This window comes from Eschrichtius robustus, chromosome 5, assembly GCF_028021215.1.
Source record: "Eschrichtius robustus isolate mEscRob2 chromosome 5, mEscRob2.pri, whole genome shotgun sequence".
Taxonomy (NCBI): domain Eukaryota; kingdom Metazoa; phylum Chordata; class Mammalia; order Artiodactyla; family Eschrichtiidae; genus Eschrichtius; species Eschrichtius robustus.
Window position 1 is genome coordinate 14893908 of NC_090828.1, and position 22363 is coordinate 14916270.

Consider the following 22363-nt stretch of genomic DNA (forward strand, 5'->3'; position numbering starts at 1 on the left):
TTCACATAATGAACAGACTCATGTGATAAACTCCACATATGTTAATCTTACATGTACACATATGCAAATATACATAAGTATACTGTTTATTTATTTTACTTCTTTAAAGTCTTAACAAGTTTAATAATTGCTAATATCACTTAGTATACGCTCCCCATTCTCTCCTCATAAGGAATTGTTGTCTCTCCTTTACCCAGCTGAAATCCTAACCTTTTCTGTGAATGTAGCTGTGACTATAAAATTAAAGAAAAATAGCTATAAAAAGATAGGTAAGCCAACAGACCAGCCTGATTTCTTAAATGCACAGTTTATTCTTATTTGCCATGAATTGGAAGTATCTTGGGACTAAGGGTGCCTTGGAGCTAGAGATGTGTTGTGTCTAGATCATTAGACTACCTCTGTGGAAGTGCTCAAATAAGGACTTCAGGGGAAGAATGATGTGCCACCATGATGTTCTATACCTCAGTGACCTGGCATATTCCATTCCCTCCATCTGGATGGTCCTCCATTTTGTCTTTCTACCAACCTTCTGTTCATTCTTTAAGATGTGACCTTGTGAAGACTTTTCAGACACAGCTGTGTCTTACTTCCCGCCCTGTGTACCCTGCCTTCACTGTCTTCCCAGATTTAGTCTTTTCCTTCTTTGTAGTAACTACTCCTTCACCACACCTACTGTATTCTACTGTAATTATCTATTTCTATGTAACTTGCTGATAAAATATTGAGCTTCTTAGAAACAGGGAACATGTAGTAAGGAACTGTGCATTTTTTGTTTGTTTGTTTTTGTATGCTCAGCACCCCACGCCTTCTTTCTTCTGGTCACACCACCACACCTTGCCTCTCCCCATTTCATATGTATGTGTTGGGGCTGGTAACTGTGGTACCTCCCCACCTGCAACCACAGAACCACACGGCATCCTGAATTTGTTCAGTCATGGTACTCCATCCTCTTAGTGATGGCTTAGGGGTGGGCATGTGATCCAAGCTGGGCTAATCAGAGTTGTTCCCTAAGAATTTATATATGATGCTATGAGAGAATTTATTAGGGCTTTGAATATTTTATACCTGCATATGTCTATTGCCTTGTTGGACTCCTAGGCCTGAGGCTGATGAAAGACATGGCAGAAAGAGGAATGTGTCCAGGGGAAACTGAAGTGAGACTTAATTCACCAGGGGCTACTACCAATCACTGACAAAACTTAGAGAGATCAGACTATGAGTGAGATCAGCCTGGAAAACCAGCAGGGCAAACAGCCTTTGGTTGGACAAGGGCCATTGTCCCAGGGTGCCAGTAAAGTTCTCCAGGAAGCAGGCCCTTAGATGGAGGTAAGGGTACAAAATGTTTATTGAGGGGTAACACCCCTGAAAGAAAAAGGGAGTGTTGGTCTGTGCCCTTGGGAGCTGCCCGGGTGAAATCTGAAACTGGCCCCTATACACAGAGGGCAAGGAAAGACCAAAGAAAGAGGCAAACCACCCCAGGTTGGTAGGTGGCAGTTTTAATAAGCTAGGGAAAGTTGTCTCGGGAGCTGCAAGATGGGTAGATCTCCACACCAACCCACCAGAATCTTAAAAGTCTGTATAGAAGCCTTAATTGGGCTCAGTCATGTGGTAAGTCCAGATGGGCTCAACAGTACCATACTCTTTCAAGATTACATGCTTGGAAAACTCCCACTGTGGGAATGGTGGGCAGAAAGTACGTTCCAAGGACAGTCCCTCACTCAGACATTGATCAAGGCCACCCAAGAAAAGCAGGACCCCAGCCTGAAAGTTAAGTCCAACACCCTGAAGGAGTTAACATCTGGAGGCTGTCAGCTAATGTCTTGCAAATAGGCAGAGAGTTGTTTCTTGCAGTGAGATCTGGGAGCTGCACCTCTGTGTCTGAAACACTTGAAAACAAGAGGGAGATGATGACACTTCAGAGGATCCTAATTATTTCCTGGGGTTTTAGGGGCTTCTAGGACCCATATGCCTTCCTCTGACCCTATAAGCTAGACACCATTTTAAGGAGAAAATCTAATGAGATAGGAGATGATCTAAGAGACCTAGTATTTTTAACAATTGGAAGGTTATTTCCTGAAGAGACTGTTCAAATTATTGTATTGGATATTAGGTTAATTTGTTTTTCTGGTAATCCAGTAATGAGGGCTCAGGAGAATGACTGAATTAGTTATGGCAAAATAAAGATTTTTATTCTTTCTCATCATAAAGAAATAGTAATTGAATTTTGTGACCCTATCATGAGTGTTATTTTTACTGTCAGATTCATAATGTAGTGCTAGCAAATGGTTACAGAGAAGACCATCTTAGCTGTGAGTGTGTGCAAAGTACTTGCAGGGGATGGTTATTTTTAAGATTTTACATAGTTTTAACTTTTTTTTTTTGGTTGGGAGTGTTGTGGGAAAGAGAAAAAATTGCTACTTCTTGTTCCTTTCCTCTGATAATGTGTTTCTTCCCTTGTATATATATTGTAAATCAACAACAGAGCATAAGAAAGAAAACTGGGTCCTTGCAGTGAAAGCATGTTGGAGGGTAACTCTCACCTGAGGGTGTCAAAGTGATTTATTGATGACATGTTACGTATTGTAGCTCATGTGCTCTGACTGCATCCCAGGACACAGCAACAATTAGTCTGGCTGACTTCTCTGTAATGGATGCAACAACTGAAGTCATGTGACGAGGTCAAACTGCAAGAGAAATAATAGCAGAGTATTGGAGCTGAAACCAGGAGAATGAGAACTTTACTTTCTGCTTCATTCAATTCATTCATTTAAAAATCATTCATTATTGTTCGTTTATTAAATGTAGGGCACTAACTGTTAGGATGACAAAGATAAAACATACAATTTTGCCTTTGAGGGGCTCACAATCCAGTTATGGCAACTGCCCTATGAAAGTGCTTATTTGGAAAAAATTATAAAATAGAGCTATGTGTAAATTACCTTAGAGCAAGAAGAATAAGACATTTAGGGGATAGACTGTGAAACAGTTTCAAATTTGTCTGCTTCATGAAGTAAATACAATAACTTGATATGGACAAACAAAACAAAACAAACACATGAAATCAAATCAAACAAAATAAAATAAAGCTGATCTAGGTTATAGGGACACTTGTAAAGTCCTAGTCACTTGTATCCAAACTGCTCAGGTACCTTTTGGTGTCTTCCCCAGCCTTCATGCGTCATGACTCTCCCTTTATCCTCTTTGAGGATTCTGGGTCAATATAAAAAATCCTGGGAATTGGGGTCTTGAAATAACAAGGTGTTGTGTTAGCCAAGAAGCTGGTCCTGTTTTCTGCAGGAGGAGAGTCTGCAAGGTGGATCTGAATTGCTGCCTGTGGACCTTACCTCTTCCTGTGTCTTAGTCCAGTGCTATCATAATTTAATGTACACACAAATCACCTGGATATCTTGTACAAATGCAGATTCTGGTTCAGAAGGTCTGGGGTGGGGCCTGAGGTTTTACATTCTAACAGGCTTCTCCATGGGGCTGATGTGGTGGGTCTGAGTTCTATAGTTTGAATAGCAAGCCCAGAATCATACTGACCCTATAAATAGTCTGGGGAAACAGAGACATACATGGATTTTCTTGGGCATCATGAGATTTCCTATTTTCTTCCCTTTCTCTTCCTGGGACCCCTTTCTGGCTTCTATTTGTACCTAGTATCTTCTATACACACCTTTATCTTCTTCCTCTAAGAACAATGGTGAGGAATTGGAAGATCTGAGTCCATGTCCCGATCAAATTACCTGTGTATGTCAGCCACTTTTAGGTTGCTCCAGTCCCAGTTTCCTCATTTGTAAAAAATAATCAGGCATCAGATAAGTTATAAACTTATCCACTTCGCATAAATATTTATGGGTCTGTGAATGCCTTGCCTTTGAGGACACCATTGTCATTTTATACTGTTGTATCAATTCCTCTCCAGGAGGATTGCGCTGGATTTACTCTTATCTCTAATGGGAGAATGAGAGGTTGAAATCCCTGATAATGGATTACCCCTAACAGCAAATATGTGGTGAGTGGTATGGATGCCCTTCTTAATGCCTCTGAACTTTTAGTATAGAAGCTGTCTCTTCTTCCAAAAGGTGCAGCTGGTAGTTTTGGATGGGAATAAGAAACGAGGAAGTGGTGCTACTGTTTCTTTGAGGAATAGCATCATTCAGGCTTCTTTCCTTAAGAGTGATAGGGAGGCTGTGGACGTGAAAGTGCAAAAGTCCTGAAGGCATATATTCATGGTCCTAGAATGATATCCTGACTCTGTGGGAATCATATCTACTGAGTGTAAAAGAACAAATAGGTGACTCATGAAATCTTCAATAGGTCATTGAGAATCAGGAAGCACAGCATCTTCTACTATTAAGTTCACAGAATTGATTCATCCAATCACACATGCTGCAAGTTAAATATGTTCTCTGTCCCCAGTCTGTCTACCTCATTCGGATGAGCAACTTCCTGTGATCACTGGGGACAAAGAATTCTTCCAGCGATGAGAAGGTTGATAAGAACATGGAGCTATCCAACTCGAAGAGACATGAAGAAGGAAATAAGGGAGGTTGTATATTTCCCATACTTTTCCCATCTGTCGCACACATATTGCCTCCACAAGACTGAGAGCTGCCTCCAGGACAATGATTGTGCCTTATATGTGTCTTTGACCATATTCAGTCCTTAAACATTTTATATGCAGTGGAATATTAACTGGAATACCCTGGGGTTGAGGGCTTACACCCTTTGTAACCAACACACTAGTCTTCAAAGGGAAGGAAATTGTAGCTGCTGGGACAGAAAGCCTAAGCCTGAAAGCCACAAGTGAGTCTCCTCCCTGTGGCTTTCATGGTAATTTATGCCTAATTCTGTTCCCTGCCACTGGACCCTGAGTCCTTGGTCTCTGCTACCGGGTCAAGAGCTGAGAATGAGCTATCAGGGTGGGGGTGAGGGGCACAAAATAGAAGACCCTATGTCCCAGTTTACCCAGAGCAGTACAGGTTTGAGCCTATTGTCCTAGTGTCTTATCTGTTAAACATCTCCTTGAATTTTTCATTTTTAATGATGCATTCTAATTAGAACTTACCTTTAAACATGCTGGGGTGAGTTTTGTAGACCCTCCACTTTGTACTTCCAACTGCTGCCACGGTCACATAGTTTTGAGATTCCTGTGTAGAGAACAGAGTTCTTTAACACGTGGTTAAATCTGAAAGACAATTGGAAGTAACTCATTTCTCCTTTCCCAACCGTTTCTAGATGCAGTGTAACAACCACTTTTCTTTCAAAGACAGAATGGAGGATGCTTCCTGATAAAACAAAGTACATTCGAACACAAGAGATTAGGGGAGGCTAACTCTTCCCAGTATCAGATGGTGGTGGGAGAAGTATTGGAAGCTGCTGCACTTGCCAGCTTTGTCGTGCCACCCAGTGATGCTATGACCTTAGCTGTGATCTGTGCAATTCAGATGGTTGCCAGACTGCCATTTGGTGCGGGTTCGGGTCAGTGGAAAAGCTCCAAAAATTATAGATTAGGTGACCATGAAATATATGTGAGGAAGAGATACTAATCTATTCTGCCATAGAGTGCTTGGAAAGTTATTGGAACATTCTTATTATGGTGGTTTTATAATTTATCCTATGTTGCAAGTCAACAACTGCTTTTTTCTGATGAGTTAAAAAATTTCTATAATAAGCCTTAAAAACAGAAATGAGCTAATGAATGATGAGTGCATGCTTAATAATAAATTAACTGCTAAGTTTCTATTTCTCAAGAAAGTTGTGATGAACTTTTAATTTGCTTAAAATGTTGCCCATGTTTTTCATTTACCATGGGAACTCTCATAATAAAACTGACCATAAGAGAGCCAGGAGGCACAAATCTTTTGAGGTAACATCAGCAACTATTTTATTTTTTATTTTGTTTTTTGTTCTTTGAATTTTTATTGAAATATAGTTGATTTACAATGTTGTGTTAGTTTCAGGCATACAGCAAAGTGATTCAGTTATACGCACACATACATATATGTGTGTATATATATAATTTGTTTTTAGAGTCTTTTCCATTTTAGGTTATTAGAAGATATTGAATATAGTTCCCTGTGCTATACAGTATGTCCTTATTCGTTATCTACGCCATATATAGTAGTGTGTATATTTTTATCCCAAACTCTTAATTTATCCCTCCCTCCCTTCCCCCCTTTGGTAACCATAAGTTTGTTTTCTATGTCTTAGAGTCTATTTCTGTTTTGTAAATAAGTTCATTTGTATCATTTTTTTTTAGATTCCACATATAAGCAATGTCATATGATATTTGTCCTTTTCTGTGTGACTTACTTCACTCAGTATGATAATATCTAGATCCATTCATGGTCTGCAACTATTTTAAAAATCAGTAATTATTTTGTGGGAACTGTGCCCCAAATCAATGTCTTAATATGTGTAGCTGAAGATTTAGGTACATATCATGATTTTTCATTTAGATCAAGTTACTGCATTTTTAAATTAATCTAACTCATTTTAAATTCCAGGTGATTGCTGCCAATGTGTTGGCTTCATGAACAGAAGGACTTTGCAAATAATTTATTACAGTTTAATACCAGTATTATTAGGTATTTTGATAGAAAACAGTTAATTTAATCCTAATATTTTGGCATTTCTGATGTCTTTTCCCCCCTGAAGCCATGGGTATTTAAGCCTTTAAATACACTTCCCTCACTGTAGTTTAGTGAATTTTCAGGAAGGAACAGAGTTTAGCACAGTTTCCAGAGCAGCAAGTCCTAGGTTGGGAAGTGGCACAGTGTCACATCTGCCTCCTTCTCTTGGTCAGACCAAAGCGTGAAGCCAGCCCAGAGGCCAGGGGTGGAAAGAGAGGCTCCACCTTCTGATGGAAGGAGCTGCAAAGCCACATTGCAGAGGGACCTATATGTAGAGAAGGCAATATTTGTTGCCATTTTATCAAACTGCCACAATCTCCTCTTGAAAGTTATACCCACGAATATTATAGATTCTATGTCCTAAGTGTGTCTTAAATGAATATTCTTTCCACTCCCATGGCGCGGTCATGGATTAGGGAAGCCTCATCTTCTCTCGCTTTAACAGATTCTTTGCTGCTCTCTTTGCATCCAATTTGACTCTGCTCCACACCATCGTCTCTAGCCTGAATCACACCTAATCTGAATATGTCACTCCACTGCTTAAAAGTTTTTAATAGTTCCTCACAGTCTATGAGACAGAGTCCAGAATTATTTTGGCATTGTAATGTGCTTCATGGTCTTATGCCTGTCTCTGTTTCCAGACTTCTCTTCTGGCACTCTCTAAAACGCATCTTTACACTACTGCTGATTTCCCTACTAACTCTCCAAATATGCTATGATTTCTTATTGTATTCGGACTTTACAGATAGTGTACCATTGCATGAAAAAAAAATTCCTCACTACACACAACTCCTTAACCCAATAATTTTCCTGTTTGGCAAACACTTATCCTTCAAGATCTAGCTTACGTGTCATCTCTTCCAGGAAGCCTTCCTTATACCCTCAGATTTGGAGGACCCTCTTCTGTGTGCTCAATACGCTTCTGAATAATTCTGTGATAGCAGTTATCATGCTGTATCACAATTAATGAGTTACTTCTCTGACTTGCCTGCTGGACTATGAGATCATGGAGGGCAGGAGCTATGTCTTAGATTTCTGATTATCTAGTTCTAATACAGTTGACTAACCTGCAGTTATTTTTGTTGTGTTTTCTTCCAAGAGAAATGAAATTAGAATAAATGTAATTACACAAAGGGTAGACAATTTAAATTAACTCTGCTTTGAATTATACCTACTCTCTCCCTTGTAATTAATTATTGCTTCTAGAAATCCATTTAAAATTTATCAAACAAGGTGATAATGCAATATTTCAACAAAGGAGATTATTACTTTTGCTTGTAAGTAGAACAGTAGCTCAACTATTCGTTCAAGTTTTATTCTACAGCATTTAAAATTCAGGTCGGTTCTTTGATTTGTGCACCGACGGTTTTCTTCTATGAAACAAAATGTGGGTTCTCTAAAGATATTTTTTTCTGATAGTAGTGGGAGGGAGGTGGTAATTCTTTTATACCCAATATAAGAAAAAAGTGTTACAAACATGTTTTTAAAATTTTAATATTAAATCATGTATTATTTCAAAAAATGAAAACTCATCACCCAGACTTAACTGATGATATCATTTTGTTATATGTGAATCGTAACTCTTTTTTTTTAAAAATTATTTGCTTTATTTTTTTTTAATTTTATTTTTTTAACATTTTATTTATTTATTTATTTATGGCTGTGTTGGGTCTTCGTTTCTGTGCGAGGGCTTACTCTAGTTGCGGCAAGTGGGGGCCACTCTTCTTCGCGGTGCGCGGGCCTCTCATTATCGCGGCCTCTCTTGCTGTGGAGCACAGGCTCCAGACGCGCAGGCTCAGTAGTTGTGGCGCACAGGCTTAGTTGCTCCGCGGCATGTGGGATCTTCCCAGACCAGGGCTCGAACCTGCGTCCCCTGAATTGGCAGGCAGATTCTCAACCACTGCGCCACCAGGGAAGCCCCTTAACTCTTTTATAAAGGAAATGTTACAAACATATCCAAAAGCCTCCCCCATTCAATTCTTTTCATTCTCCCCTAGATATAATAATTTATTCATTCATTTGTTTATTCAAAGATAATTATTGAGTACCTATGATTTGTCAGGAACTCTTCTAGGCATGGGGAATACCTGTAAATAAGTCCCTGTCCTTGTGAAATGTCTAGTCTAATTTTTGATTGTAACCTTCGCTTACCAAATTGATGCCTGTCATACCAATGTGTGTGTTTATATATATTTACCATATGCATATATATGTTAATAAATGATATATGTTATATCTTGTATACATTAAAAGTCATGTAGTTAATTAACATATAAAGTTAGCATTCATTATATTAAATGACATATTCTATAAATGATACACTACCTGAATATGTTTTTCAACTTTTTCCATCATAATTATGTAGTATGATTTTCCTTCTTGATTCTACTTAGTTCATTCATTTTGCAGTATTTCATAATATGCTCAGACCAGAGCATATAATGTCTCCATTCCCCCCCTGGTGGATAATAAGGTTGTTTTCACTGTTTTGGTATCACAAATAGTACATGCACATCTCTGAATATGTCTCTTTGTCGCATGAGTGAGTTTCTCTTGGACAGCAGCATAGACATGAATTGCTGGGTTAAAAGGCATGCACAACTTCAAGTTCTAGAGCTTGCTTTACAAAATGGCTGGAACAATTCACAGTCTTATCAACAATTCATGATTCTGCTTTCCTCACATCACTACCAACACCCTACTGATTTTTTCCCCCAATGTTACGGGTGACTTGAAAATATTTACATTGTTTACTGGTCACTTAATTTTCTCTTCTGAGAAATTCCTGTTTATATTTTTGTTCAGTTTCCTATAGAACTATTGTCTTTTTCATATTGACTTGTATGGTTTGTTTTATTTTATTTTAAAAATAAATTATGGATTTTCATCATTGGTGGTTATAAATGTTTAAAATACCTTTGTTCTTTTAATTCATCTTTTAACTTTCTTTATAATGTTTTATGTTGTGCATAGGTTTTTAATTTTTAAGGTAGTTTAATTTTAGTGTTTTCTTCTTTATGGTTTGTACATTTTGCTTCTTGTTTATTAAATTTCCTAATTTTTATGAAAATTCCCTAATTTTTCCCTAAAATTTCTATATTTTTTCTTAAAAGTGTAAAATTGTTGTTGCTTACATTTAGGTTTTTAGCACATCTGGATTTTTAAAAATGATATATTAGATAAGGATCTAACACTATCCTTTACATGTAGAGATCTACTTATCCCAACATTTTACTTTGGCAAATCCATGTTTTCTCCTGTGCTTTGCAATGCCACATTGAATTTTCTTAGGTTTCCCTTTCCCCTTAATGACCCAAGGTCTTGATGGTTCAACCTTGAGTCATTGTATTTGTGTTTGAAGTACAGTCATCCCTTGGTATCCATGTGGGATTGGTTTCAGACTACCCTACAAATACCAAAATCCACAGATGCTCTAATCCCTTATATTAAATGGAGTAGTATTTGCATATAACCTATGCACATCCTCTCATATACTTTAAATCATCTCTAGATTACTTATAGTACCTAATACAATGTGAATGTTATGTAAATAGTTGCTGGTTCATGACAATCCAAGTTTTGCTTTTTGGAAATTTCTGGAATTTTTAAAAATTATTTTTGATCTGTGGTTGGTTGACTCCACAAATGTGGAACTCAGGAGTACAGAACACAGATGGTATTGTAGAACTTCCTCTACTCTGAATATAACTTGGGTCTTTTTTGTTCCTTAGAGGTTTGAGTAAACTTGGCTGAAATCCTCTTAACTTGGGTGAGTTTTCCATCCTCTTGATTTATTCTTTTTTATTCATACAAGCCAGTTCATTTCTTTTCTTATCAGTCGGTGCAAAATTCTCTTCCCAAGTGTCCCGTGTTCCTTGCTATTTTTACTGGTGGCTTGAGTTGTTGAGTAGAGAGATCATTCTATCTATGTCACAGCACCCCGCATCCATGGAGGTGGGCCCATTCATTCTGTGATAATGCATTCATACTCCCTTCCCTTTCAAAGTCTGTGATCTAGACTTGTGACACACAGCTCTGGGACATGTAGATCAGTCCCCTGCTTTACCTGCTTTACTCTCAGATGCCTCCCTTAGAGTCTTGGTGAATAACATTTCAAAATATTGCATTACAAACTCTTTTTTTAAGTTATTAATATGCTCCTCTAGAAACTGCTGTTCCACTCAAAGGAACTGGCTTAGAAATTTTTTGGATACAACTATCTGAATGGAGTGGTTAATATTCAATGGCTGTGTAAGTTTTATATTGCTACATGAAAATTACCACAAATTTAGTAGATTAAAATGACATGTTTGTTATGTTACACTTTCCGTGGCATAGTTGGGTTCTCTGTTCAGGGTCTCACCAGCTGAAATCAAAGTGTCAGCAGAGCTAACATCCCATCTGGAGCTTGAGGTCCTCTTCTGCACTCATTCAGATTGTTTTTAGAATTAAATTCTTTGTGGTTGTAGGACTGAGGTCCCAGTTTTCTTGGTCACGGTTGACCGGGGGTTGTTCTCAGCTCCTTGAGGTTTCCCTCAGTTTCTAAATATGTAGCCTCTCCATAGACTATTTACAACACAGCTATCTGTTTTCTTCGAAGCCAGTAATAGCACATCTCTTGGAGCTTCATCTTCTTTTAGAGAGCACACTTGATTAGTTAGACCCACCAGGATAACCCCCTTTTAATTAACTTATCGCCCATTTATTAGTAACCTAATCACAGCAGCAATAGTTTACACTGTTCACTACATCACTCATACTCAAGGGGAGGGAATTATACAAAGTGAGAACTCCAAGGAGTGGGAACCTTGAGGGCCATTTTGAAATTTGGTTTACCAAAATAGGCTTGCATTCTAAATCCAGTTTCCTTATATTTTGAATACTTGAGTAAGGTTTACTCTCCCTGGCAGGGTTTTTGAGGAAAGACCATTAGATATCACCCTTCCTCCCTGCTCGATTTTTTTTTTTCAACACATTGAGAAAGCAAACAAAAGAGCCAGCATATGTAGAAACAACATGTCACCTTCATTACTTGTAAGTTTAATGGTAAGAATGTAGCTTAGTGACAGAACCAAATGAACGTTTTATCTCCTTTGCTCACCCAATTTAGACTTTGGGACTACTTGTCCAAGGGCAGATTTTGCTCTGTAAAGAAATCATTGCCTCACACCAATCTAGGATGGAAGAAGAAGGGGAAAGAGACCCAAATCCCCATGCTTATGGTTTTTGGTAGATTAACTCCACCCAAGACCTATAGATATTACTCACCAACAAGTAACTGGATCTATTTCCAGAGAAAGTTTTGTGACAGAGGCTTAAAGTGTTTGAGAAAAATTCCTCCTCATGGAAACCAGAGCACAGGGGAGAGAAGTTTCTCTCTAATACTTATTTATGCTTTCAGTGTGTTTCTAAGGATCAGATTTTCCTAAGCTGAATAATTTAAAAATAATAATACATACTTTTTCTCTTCCAACTAAAACACTAGAAGCACTTGCTGCTTATTGCTGGTCAAGTGAGACAAAGAAAACTATTTGGGAAATGTTTACTTCAAAGAGCATAAATGTCTCACATAAGAATGAGCAACATAAATATTAGATGACATCAATCCAGGATGCATTGAAGCATGGCCAGGATTTCTTAGGATGTGCAGGAGGTGCTCTTTGGGTTCATATTTGAACCCTGAGGGGAGAACTAGCTCATTAGAACTCAAGGTAGGGGAATTATTGTTTCATCCTCACTGCTCTCCCATCTCTGAGCAAGAGGAACAATCTATTTTCTCTGTATAGAAACTTACTTCTGTAGTCCAAAGTGATTTTAACTTATCACCAAACTGAATTAAAATGACATTGGCAAAAATAGTGATGTATTTTGCTCTGCTCCAGACTGCCAACCAGAGGAAAATTAGATTTCTTTGTACTTAGAAATGGAAAGAGGGAAAATACTTATATAACTGTGGTCCACTCACTTCACTTTCCTGTCTAATTCTCAGTCTCTTTATTTGTGAAGTAGTAAAAATATCCTCACTATTCAACAGGTTTATTACCAGGGCAAAGTTAATAAATATGAAAGTTATATAATAATAATGTATTATCAGTTATTATTTACATGATGAGAATCCAAATTTCTAAAATCTTTCTTAAAACATTGATGTTTGAAGGGTATATTAATTCTATAAAACTTTGATTTAGATCACTTTTAACTTCCATCTGACAAGGTATGAAAATTTCTCTTGAGCTTCACAAGGGATTAAACAGATTTTTTAGTGCTTAAGCTAAACTTGTAATTTGGACTTTTACTTTTCTTTATGATTTCCTTCCTTCAGTTTTAGTAGTGCATGACACAGTTACCTATGTGCCACTTTCTCCTAAATTCAACAGATTTTTAAATTTTCAATTCGAGTCTGTGGCATGAAGTAATGGAGAAATAAAGACAGCTTGGACCTGAAGACTCCCAAAAGACTGCTGCCTTCTGGATAAGAAAGGAAACCTATTTGCAAAACTCCTATTGATGTTGATGTCAATATTCACCTTTGTAGTTTAGGGTTAAGTGTTTTCCATTCCCTTATCCATCTCTCAAACTTTGAAAATTTAATTCAAATCCCTTAAGGATGAGTTTGTTTGGATTACTGCCTTCCCTTTGGCATAATTTGAATTCTTGAGTCATGACTCAGGAGGCTTTCAGCATGTCAACAAAATTCAATAATCTTTGATTAAACGAATTTTCTTGAGGATTTCAGAAAATCAAGGAAAGGCTGGAAATATTATTCACAAAACAAATATTCTGGGATGTTTACAGAATAGCCTCAAGAAGAGAGAACGAAATGGTATTCAGGATTTCATAGTTCCCTCCACCTTCTGAAGTGATAAAGGAAATAAAGAGGCAAGAAATTCATCAGGCTAGGCAAGACCATAGACCTAATGCTTTACCTGTCTACCTAACCACCAAAGCATCCAGGAGAAAAAAAATTTAAAAAATTGAAAACTGTAATTAAGGCATTATGTACTTACTATAAAACACACATGCAATCACAGAAAATAATTTAAAAAACTACATTAAATTGGCTGTTAAATCAAATAAGTCATGTAAATCAAGCCCTTGGGTATCTGTTTGGTTGATAACTTCCAAGCTAAACTTACAAGTTTGTCTCAATTTGTTCAGTTTTCTTGACCTATGGGTGAGTACTTCATGGGTGTATGATAATTTTACTAGCAAAGTGTTTTCCTGAGCAAGATTTATTTTGTGCTTTCATGCATTCAGCCAGCATTTATTAAGTACATGTGGTGTATAAGGTACCACACTAAAAGCTTTGTGATGATTTCCATGTGAAAATGGATAGGCCCTTTTAAACAACAGTTTTTATAGAAGGCACAACATTATTTTTTTTTAATTTTGGATACAATTTTTTTTTTTAACTTTTTTTTTTAAAATTAATTAATTTATTGATGGCTGTGTTGGGTCTTCGTTTCTGTGCGAGGGCTTTCGCTAGTTGCGGCGACCGGGGGCAACTCTTCATCGCGGTGCGCGGGCCTCTCACTATCGCGGCCTCTCTTGTTGCGGAGCACGGGGCTCCAGACGCGCAGGCTCAGTAATTGTGGCTCAAGGGCCCAGTTGCTCCGCGGCATGTGGGATCTTCCCAGACCAGGGCTCGAACCTGTGTCCCCTGCATTGGCAGGCAGATTCTCAACCACTGCGCCACCAGGGAAGCCCACAACATTACTTTTTTAACACCGAATCCTGCAATAGTATAAAGAATTACTTTTTAGCTTCCAGGACAATCTTCAGGTGATACCTACAACATGTCAAAATAAACAACCTACCTCTTAAAGCAGAATATCTCAGGTGAGAAATGAAATATTTAGAATCCTTTAAGCATGAGAATTTCTGTTAGCAGGGATCATTCAGAACCACCCACTAAGACCAGGCCATCCATTCAATCATTAATTCATTGATTAACTTAGTCAATATAAACGGATACAGAGTATATGGCAGGAACTGTTGTTTCTGAGATACAGCCGTGACCCAGGCACAGCCCCCACCTTCAGATAGTCCAGGTAAATGGGCATTTGTAAGGCTTTTATAATGCAATGTGGCAAGTGGTACAACAGTGGTGGGTATAAGGTATCACAGAGGTTCCCAGGTGTGATGTGGACCACAGTCTTGGGTCTCAGGGTAAGCCTCCTGAAGAATATTTAAGTAATAATAAGAAATATCTAAGTCAAGTCAATAGTGGTGTAATCCAGGTGATGGGGAGGAAAAGTGTAGCTCTAAGAAGGAATAACATGCACAAAGTCCTAAATTAGGAGAGAATATGACGCATATTCAGACTCTGCAAGAAATTGAGTATGCTTGAGCATAGTATTGGTGAGGCAGGTATTGGCAATGTTGAGAAATGAAGCTGAAGAGCTGGCAGTGTAGGATGAAGGGCCCCTTTTGAGCAGGCTAAGCTGTTTGACTTTTATCCTGAGGGCAAAAGGGAGCAACACTCTGAATATTGGTGCTGATCACCTCTTTTGTGCCCAGCACTGTCGAGGCACTGCTGGAAATTCTAATAACGTGAAAGATCTCTTCTGTGGCCCCTGAAGAACCTTTGAGTTAGCTTGGTTGATAGGAGAAACAAACAAAATAATTAGTGAACATTTTCCAACATTAACCAAATACTAGGCCAACTATGTGGTTCTGACCACCAAGAGTTGCATTGTGGGTGAAAATTGAAGAGGAAGAGGTCAGTGGGGCTGACCGAGGTGGTGGGACACCCATATTTAGAGAATTAATTTCCATGTGGGTTCATACTGTTTACTGTTCTTCAAGCCAGAGAACTTAGTATCCTCCGGCTTTTTTGGTCTGTATAAGACATCATACAAGCTCTGGCCCTTCCACTTGTAATGGTTGCCCCTCCAAACTGCCTTCTCTAACTAGCCTAACCAGCTTGAACTTTGTGAAGTGTTAAAAACATGTGTTTAGTGTTTTTTTTGTTTTTGTTTTTTTTAATTTCATTTCGTTTTCATAGAGGGATGTCCAGATCATACAGATAGAAAATATTTGGATTTGGGTTAAATTCTTACCCCAAGAGTCAGGGTGAAGGACACAAGGTTTAGGAGTCCCCATATTATGAAAGCAGCTGTTGAGTTCCTCATTATGGCCCATTGTTTTGTTTTTCCCCTGATTCACCAGATTTCTATACTATTTTTAAGGCTTTGACTCAATAGCAGCTATTTTCTGATCAAATTAGTCCTCATTCTCACTGCGTGATTACCTAATAAAGTGGAATACAAGGAAAGTAATTAATCAAAGTCGTAGTGGCTGCCTGGAATGCCCCCAGCCACAGTTGCAATGCAGAAGCAGCCTTCCAGTAAGAGGGCTATCTCTTATGGATGGTGTGTGCTCTTATGTCCTTAGATTATTCTGTGCTGTTCAGTAAAAACCACCAAATTGCCTTCTTTGCAATCACTCTGAAAAAAAAATTGTCCCATTAGAGGACATTCCCGTAAGCCCTGATTCAACTGCATAGTTGAATCTATTATTTTTGAGGAGGACCTGAAACATAGGTCTCATTTAAAAGATTCTCCATGGTTTGCATTTTACCTTCATTGGTTACTTAGGCTTCCTATAATCAGGCTGAATATTAACACATTGTTTCATTTATATTTTTTTCCTTCATGTACAATTTCTTCGTGTTTCCCTAAGAAATGTCAATATCTAATCCTGCTTGATCTATGGAAAGTTTTCTTTCACTTGTGTTAGTCAATGGTCTGAAATGACTGGAATCATGGAACATAAGTCTAATGATAAACTCTAATGATAGCTTGGGTTCATAAGGAGAATTTTCTAGGTTATTACAGCCAGGCTGCTTATTAATTCATCTTTGCAACATTACAAGTCAAATAATTATATATTGGCAAAATTGTTTGTATAAGTTATTCAATATTCCTAATTGTAAATTAGAGATGAGTGTGTATGTATTGGAGGCATAGAGTCCTTAAACTCAGTTCCTTCCTTCCCAATTCTAGGTGTAATACGTGCTTGCAAGGAACTGAAAGCCCAGTGGGAATGTTTATAGATGGCCAAGTGAGTCTCTTTTGTTCACTAAAGTGCAGGGTTTCTGGTTGTATTAAAAAAGGTGGAGTATTCTCTTTTCTGCCTTCCACCTGAAATTGAAAACAGCCAGACAAATGGGGCAGGGGCAGACTGATTTACTCAACAGTTTATGGGCAGAGAAGTGAAGAGGAGAGGAGAGGGAGGGAGGGGGGAAGGGAGGGAGGGAAGAGAGAGGGAGAGAGAGGAGAAAGAGAGAGAGAGAAGGCAGATGGAAAGACACAAAATCTCCCTTTTGTCCTGGATTTTCTCTAAACAATCAGGTGAGTCACTCCTCCTCCCACACATGGAAGCAGTGAGTGATCAATAAACATCGATGATGGAAATGGCCACTCCAAGATGCAACCTGCAGAGAGAGGAGAGGAAGCTCTATCACCTTTAAAATGAGAGGTCTAGCACTTCATGACACACAATAAGAGAATAAAGGAGTCAATTCCGCTCCTCTGGACCCTGCAGATTTTCCTTCTTCTTGTGTGCATGGCAAGCAAAAGCAACAATCCCAACCCTCTCTCACTTAAGCAGGAGGTTTATTACTCTTACCCAAAGGATGTATATTACAAACAAATACTATATGCATTACCAAGGTGATATTATCAAACTCGATTTTGAATTTTATTTGAATAGAACATAATTCCTTACTCTAATGGGTGACTCTTATGCAGCATCAATATATTGCTGAAGAAGATTCTAGAATGTGATGGTCCTGGCATTTTCCAGTTTTAATCTGTCTCCTCTGGCTGACTTGCTGAGGGCCTGCAGGTGAAAATTCCAGAAAGGAAAAAAGAACAATAATTCAAGTTGAACATTACCTACGTGACCAAACAAAGTCTATGGCAGCATGGGATGGAGAGAAAGGTGCTGATTGCTAATTGTGGTCTAACTAAATAATAGGTATGGATTCAAAAATAGGCAGAGAAGGGGCTGCCCACAAACATAATTTTAGGACTTTTGCAAAGGCCTCTCTGTTCCCCAGGTACTACATCCATCTGTTCACTGATATTCTACTAGCAACGAAAAGAGCAACAAAGACTTATATGGTACTTACTTTATGTCAGGCAGCATTCTAGCAGCATAAATATATATATACATATATATATATAATATATACTTAATTATCCTAACAACCTTTTAAATGGTTATGATAATTCCCATTTTATGAATGAGACAACTGAGACACACAACTAGTAAGGGGCAGAACCAAAATTTAAACCCACATGACCAGCGCATTGTATTGTATAGGCTTTCACCACCTTGATGTACTCTAAATGGAAATTTCCCCAGGGCAGGGAGGTTATTGTCTGAGATTCACACCAAAGGGTAAATGACTTATATCGACTTCTCACCAGAAAAGAGGTATGAATGTAAGGGAGATAGACCCTTGGGACATTTATACTTTAGTTTCTAGTATTTTCAAATTTCTATTAGGGCAACTTTGAGTCATGTTATTTAGAAATGTGTTTTTAAATTTCTAAATATTTAAAGGTTTTTAAAAAGTTATCATTTAAAAAATAGATTTCAAACTTTATTGCCTTGTGTTGAAAATGCACTTCTTGGGTGTTTATTGGGACTTATTTTGTGGCTGAGAATTTTATTCTCTAGTGGTTTTTGCAAGGTTCCATGTATGTTCTTTATTTTTATTTATTTATTTAACATCTTTATTGGAGTATAATTGCTTTACAATGTTGCATTACTTTCTGCTGTATAACAAAGTGAATCAGCTATATGTATACATATAACCCCATATCTCCTCCCTCTTACGTCTCCCTCCCATCCTCCCTATCCCACTCCTCTAGGTGGTTACAAAGCACCGAGCTGATCTCCCTGTGCTATGCGGCTGCATGTATGTTCCTTAGATCAAGCTTGTCAATTGTGTTATGTTAATTGGGTGTTATGGATAACAATATACATGTTAGTACCTGTAATTTTGGAAGATACATTAAATAGCTGTTTTTGTTTGTTAGCCAGAAGAATTTGGAATTTACTTCTTCTTCCTTCATGCATAAAGATAAAATATTCTGATCTCTGATAGAATCATTATCCTAAAACAATATGTATGAATTATATTTGTCATGTCAGTATGGAATTATTTTTACTTATCCTCCTTGAGACTTGGTCTATTCTGAATCTGATAATTCATTTTTTTCCATCAATTCTGGATGATTCTCAGCCATTGTTTCTTTAAATGTACTTCTCCCCTATTCTTTCTTCATGTATGAAACTCCAAATAGATAGAGAAATGTTAAAATTTTTCCTTCTTCCCTTTATGTCTTTTAATACAGTAGTTAAAATTGTAGACTTCAGAGTATAAATGTCTAGGTTCCAATTCCAGCTTTGCCACTTACTAGTAGTGTGACTTTGGACAGGGTATTTAATTTTTCTTTGTCTTAACTCCCTCATCTATAAAATGGGGACAAAACAATATCTAACTTATAGGGTTGTTTAGAGGAGAAAGAGTTAATACAGTTAGAGAGTTTTGTACAATACCTGAACATAAAAAGTACCATGAGTGTTTTCTATTATTGACCCTCTGGACTTCATTATGGGTAAGTTCTTTAAATGTATCTTCCAGTTCACTGATTCTCTCTTGAACTATATCTCATCTGCTGTTTCAACTGTTAAATGAGTTTTTAGTTATGATTATATTTTTAATTTAAACATTTTTTATTTTTCAATTATGCTTGACATTTTGGGATAATAATGTCCCTGTCTCATGTTTTATAGTTAATTTTTAAAATTTTTTTAGATATTTGAAGCATACTTTTTTCTTCTATATGTAATCATTCCAATGTGAAATTCTTTGGCGGGGGGGTTGTTATTCTGCTGCTTGTTTTCTTTGATCACTTTCACACATGGTGACATCATGTTTCCCCGTTTTTCCTCACTTGTGAAATGTAAGTGAGCCAGATATCATGCAAGTCTGACTATGGGGATATATCCTTAAAGAGAGAAATTGTGTTTGTTGCATCTAAAGTCCTGAGGGGTTACCAACATAAATTGCTTTTTTGGCTTAGGGTTTTTCAGGCCAAGCAGAGAGTGTAAATCTTAATACCAAAGAAATGTGAAGGCAACTTGTGGTTACAAATTCTCAAGGAAATCTTCCCTCCTTAACTAGCATCTCAGGCAGGACAGACACATTTCACTGGCAGGTAGGTGGGTTTTTCCTAACCTTGAAGGGTTCCTGTAATGTTTAGAAGTCTCTGTTCCAGCCCTCTATCCTCAAAGAGCTCTCATTTGAGATATTTTAAAAGGGATTTGATGTACCATATTGCTAGAAATAAAAGTTGTTTTTAATATTTCAGAGGGACACCAAAAAAGGGAAACTGTTCAGAAAGAGAGTCTGGAAGTGTTGAATATAATTATCAGTTTCTTCGTTGAGTCACAGCTGGAACTGATGGCCTGTAAATTCAACAGGTCTGATCTCCAAGCACATGCAGCACAGAAAACAGAGCACCTGACCCATTTGGTGTTTCATAATTATATGATATTAGGTATGATTTTAGGTTCTGTGGATGGCAGAACACAACACAAAGATGCTCAAAGGCAGAACTTTTCTTTTTTTTGTTTTTACTTACAGCTCTAAATAAGAGAAGGCTGCTACACAGAGGGTTGCACCTGGGGACAGGGTAACAGCAAACTGAAAATGAAAGAGGTGCCTTCTTTGGGGCAAGTGGGGTGGGGTTAGCTAGGTTTCACAAGGGCTTCCTAGAAATCTGATATTTTGAATAATTCTGCAGAGCCAAAGGAGGGGCTGTCTCTGGGTGTCAGGTGTCTGGGGGCTTCTGGCAGTTGGGTATCCCTGAGTATTGCAGTGCAGGGGTGTTGGAGTCTAATGAGAGAAGCAGTTGAGGTGGGGCCTTGGTAAACTGTCCAGGGAGAGAAGTCAAGAGCTTTTAGCCATGACTTCAAAACTAGACCAAGACAACACTGGTGGAATATTACATCACATCTGGGAACACTGGGAAGAGCAGAGGTGCCATCTGAGCCTTATCTTGGAAGGTAAGCAGGAGACTGCTAGATAAAGAATGTGTGCAAGGGCATGCCAGGCAGGACAACAGCATATGCAAAGGTGCATAACAATGAGAGGAATGGCATGTTACAGGAATATCAAACGGCTCATTGAGACTGGCTCTTGGAGAGTGTGTGGAGAAAGGATGGGAAACCAAGACTATAAGTGTAAGAAGGAGCCATATCATAAAATGCTGTGGGGTCAGAAGCTTATATTTTATACTCAGTGAGAACCCCACTTCTTGAACTGGAGCAAGAGATTACTGGGTGTGCAACAGTGTAGTGGAAACTCAAAAATAAAAGGAAAATCTGACATATCTTCCAGGATATAAATTTTGGGTGAAGATTTTGGAAAAGAAAACTTTTAAAAATATTAAAACAAACAGATGTAAATGGAAAAAAAACCTATAACAAAACAAAATGCATTCAAGAAATTTCACAATTTCTTGAATTTCTCATTGTGCCATATGAGATCCCTTTTTCAGAACCCGTGTTGCTTCTCTGCCGTTAGGACTTTTCTTTGCCCTGTTAAGCCTTCATATTGCCATTGGATTGACATCTACTGAGAAAATCAGCAGTGTGTCTGTGGTCCTGGAGTTGTTACTTCCCTTGATGGCCAAATGATTTGCAGAAACTCAGTGGAGGATATTGCTTCTTGAAATTTTGAAATCCCTGGCCTATATCTCATTAGTGTTTCCTTGTTGTCTGTGAGCCTTTGGCCATGCATCATTGACATTTTATGTCATGTCATTTCAATTAATAGAACAACTGGCATTCTTCCTTTGGCAACGGGGGATCAACTTTAAATCACTCAGCCCACGTGGACAGTCTAGAGTGACAGGATCCCTGGCTTTGAAGTTCTCTGGTGTCTGTTGTATAAACACTCAGCAAACAGATAATAATGGGGGAATAATTAACTTGGGAGCTGCCAGAATTCACTGTTGTTTAAAAGCGCCGCACAAGGGCCTGTGTAGGAAGCAACATGATGAAATGGAAAGAAACTGGAGCAGATAGGTCAGATTTTAAATCGTGACCCCTTCCTTAACTGATGTATGTCCTCAGGGAAATGAATTATGTATATTATCCAAACTTTACTTTCTTCATCTGTAAAATAGAAATTGAAGGATTGAAATAAAGAATAAATGTTAAAAAATATAAGAAGGCCCCTGGATCATATTAGATTTTTATTAATTTAGTTCTTCTTGTAGGCTGCTCTCGTAGGAAGCTGCATTTCTTGAGGTGTGTTATTCTTCTTTCTAGACCATTGGATGCTCATTTGTAAAACTTAAAGGTAGAACTAAAAAATTTGTAAGATTTCTTTTGGCTTTAATATCAGTTATCAAAGTTACAGTTCTTGAAAAAATCAAATATAGATGAATATTCAGATTTAAAGTTATAATTGAAATATAAGGCTACACATTTTTAGTTATTTTTAAAACTTCAAAAATAACATGTGAAAGGCTCTTAAAAATTAAAACAATTTGAAAGTAAAAAGAGAGAGAGAGAAAGGAAATTCCTCATAACCCATATTACTGGACTCGTCTCACCATGGGAAAACAGTTGTACCAGTTATGTTGGGGTAGAACATTAAAATTATTTTTCTGTATAGCTTCTCTCACATACACATA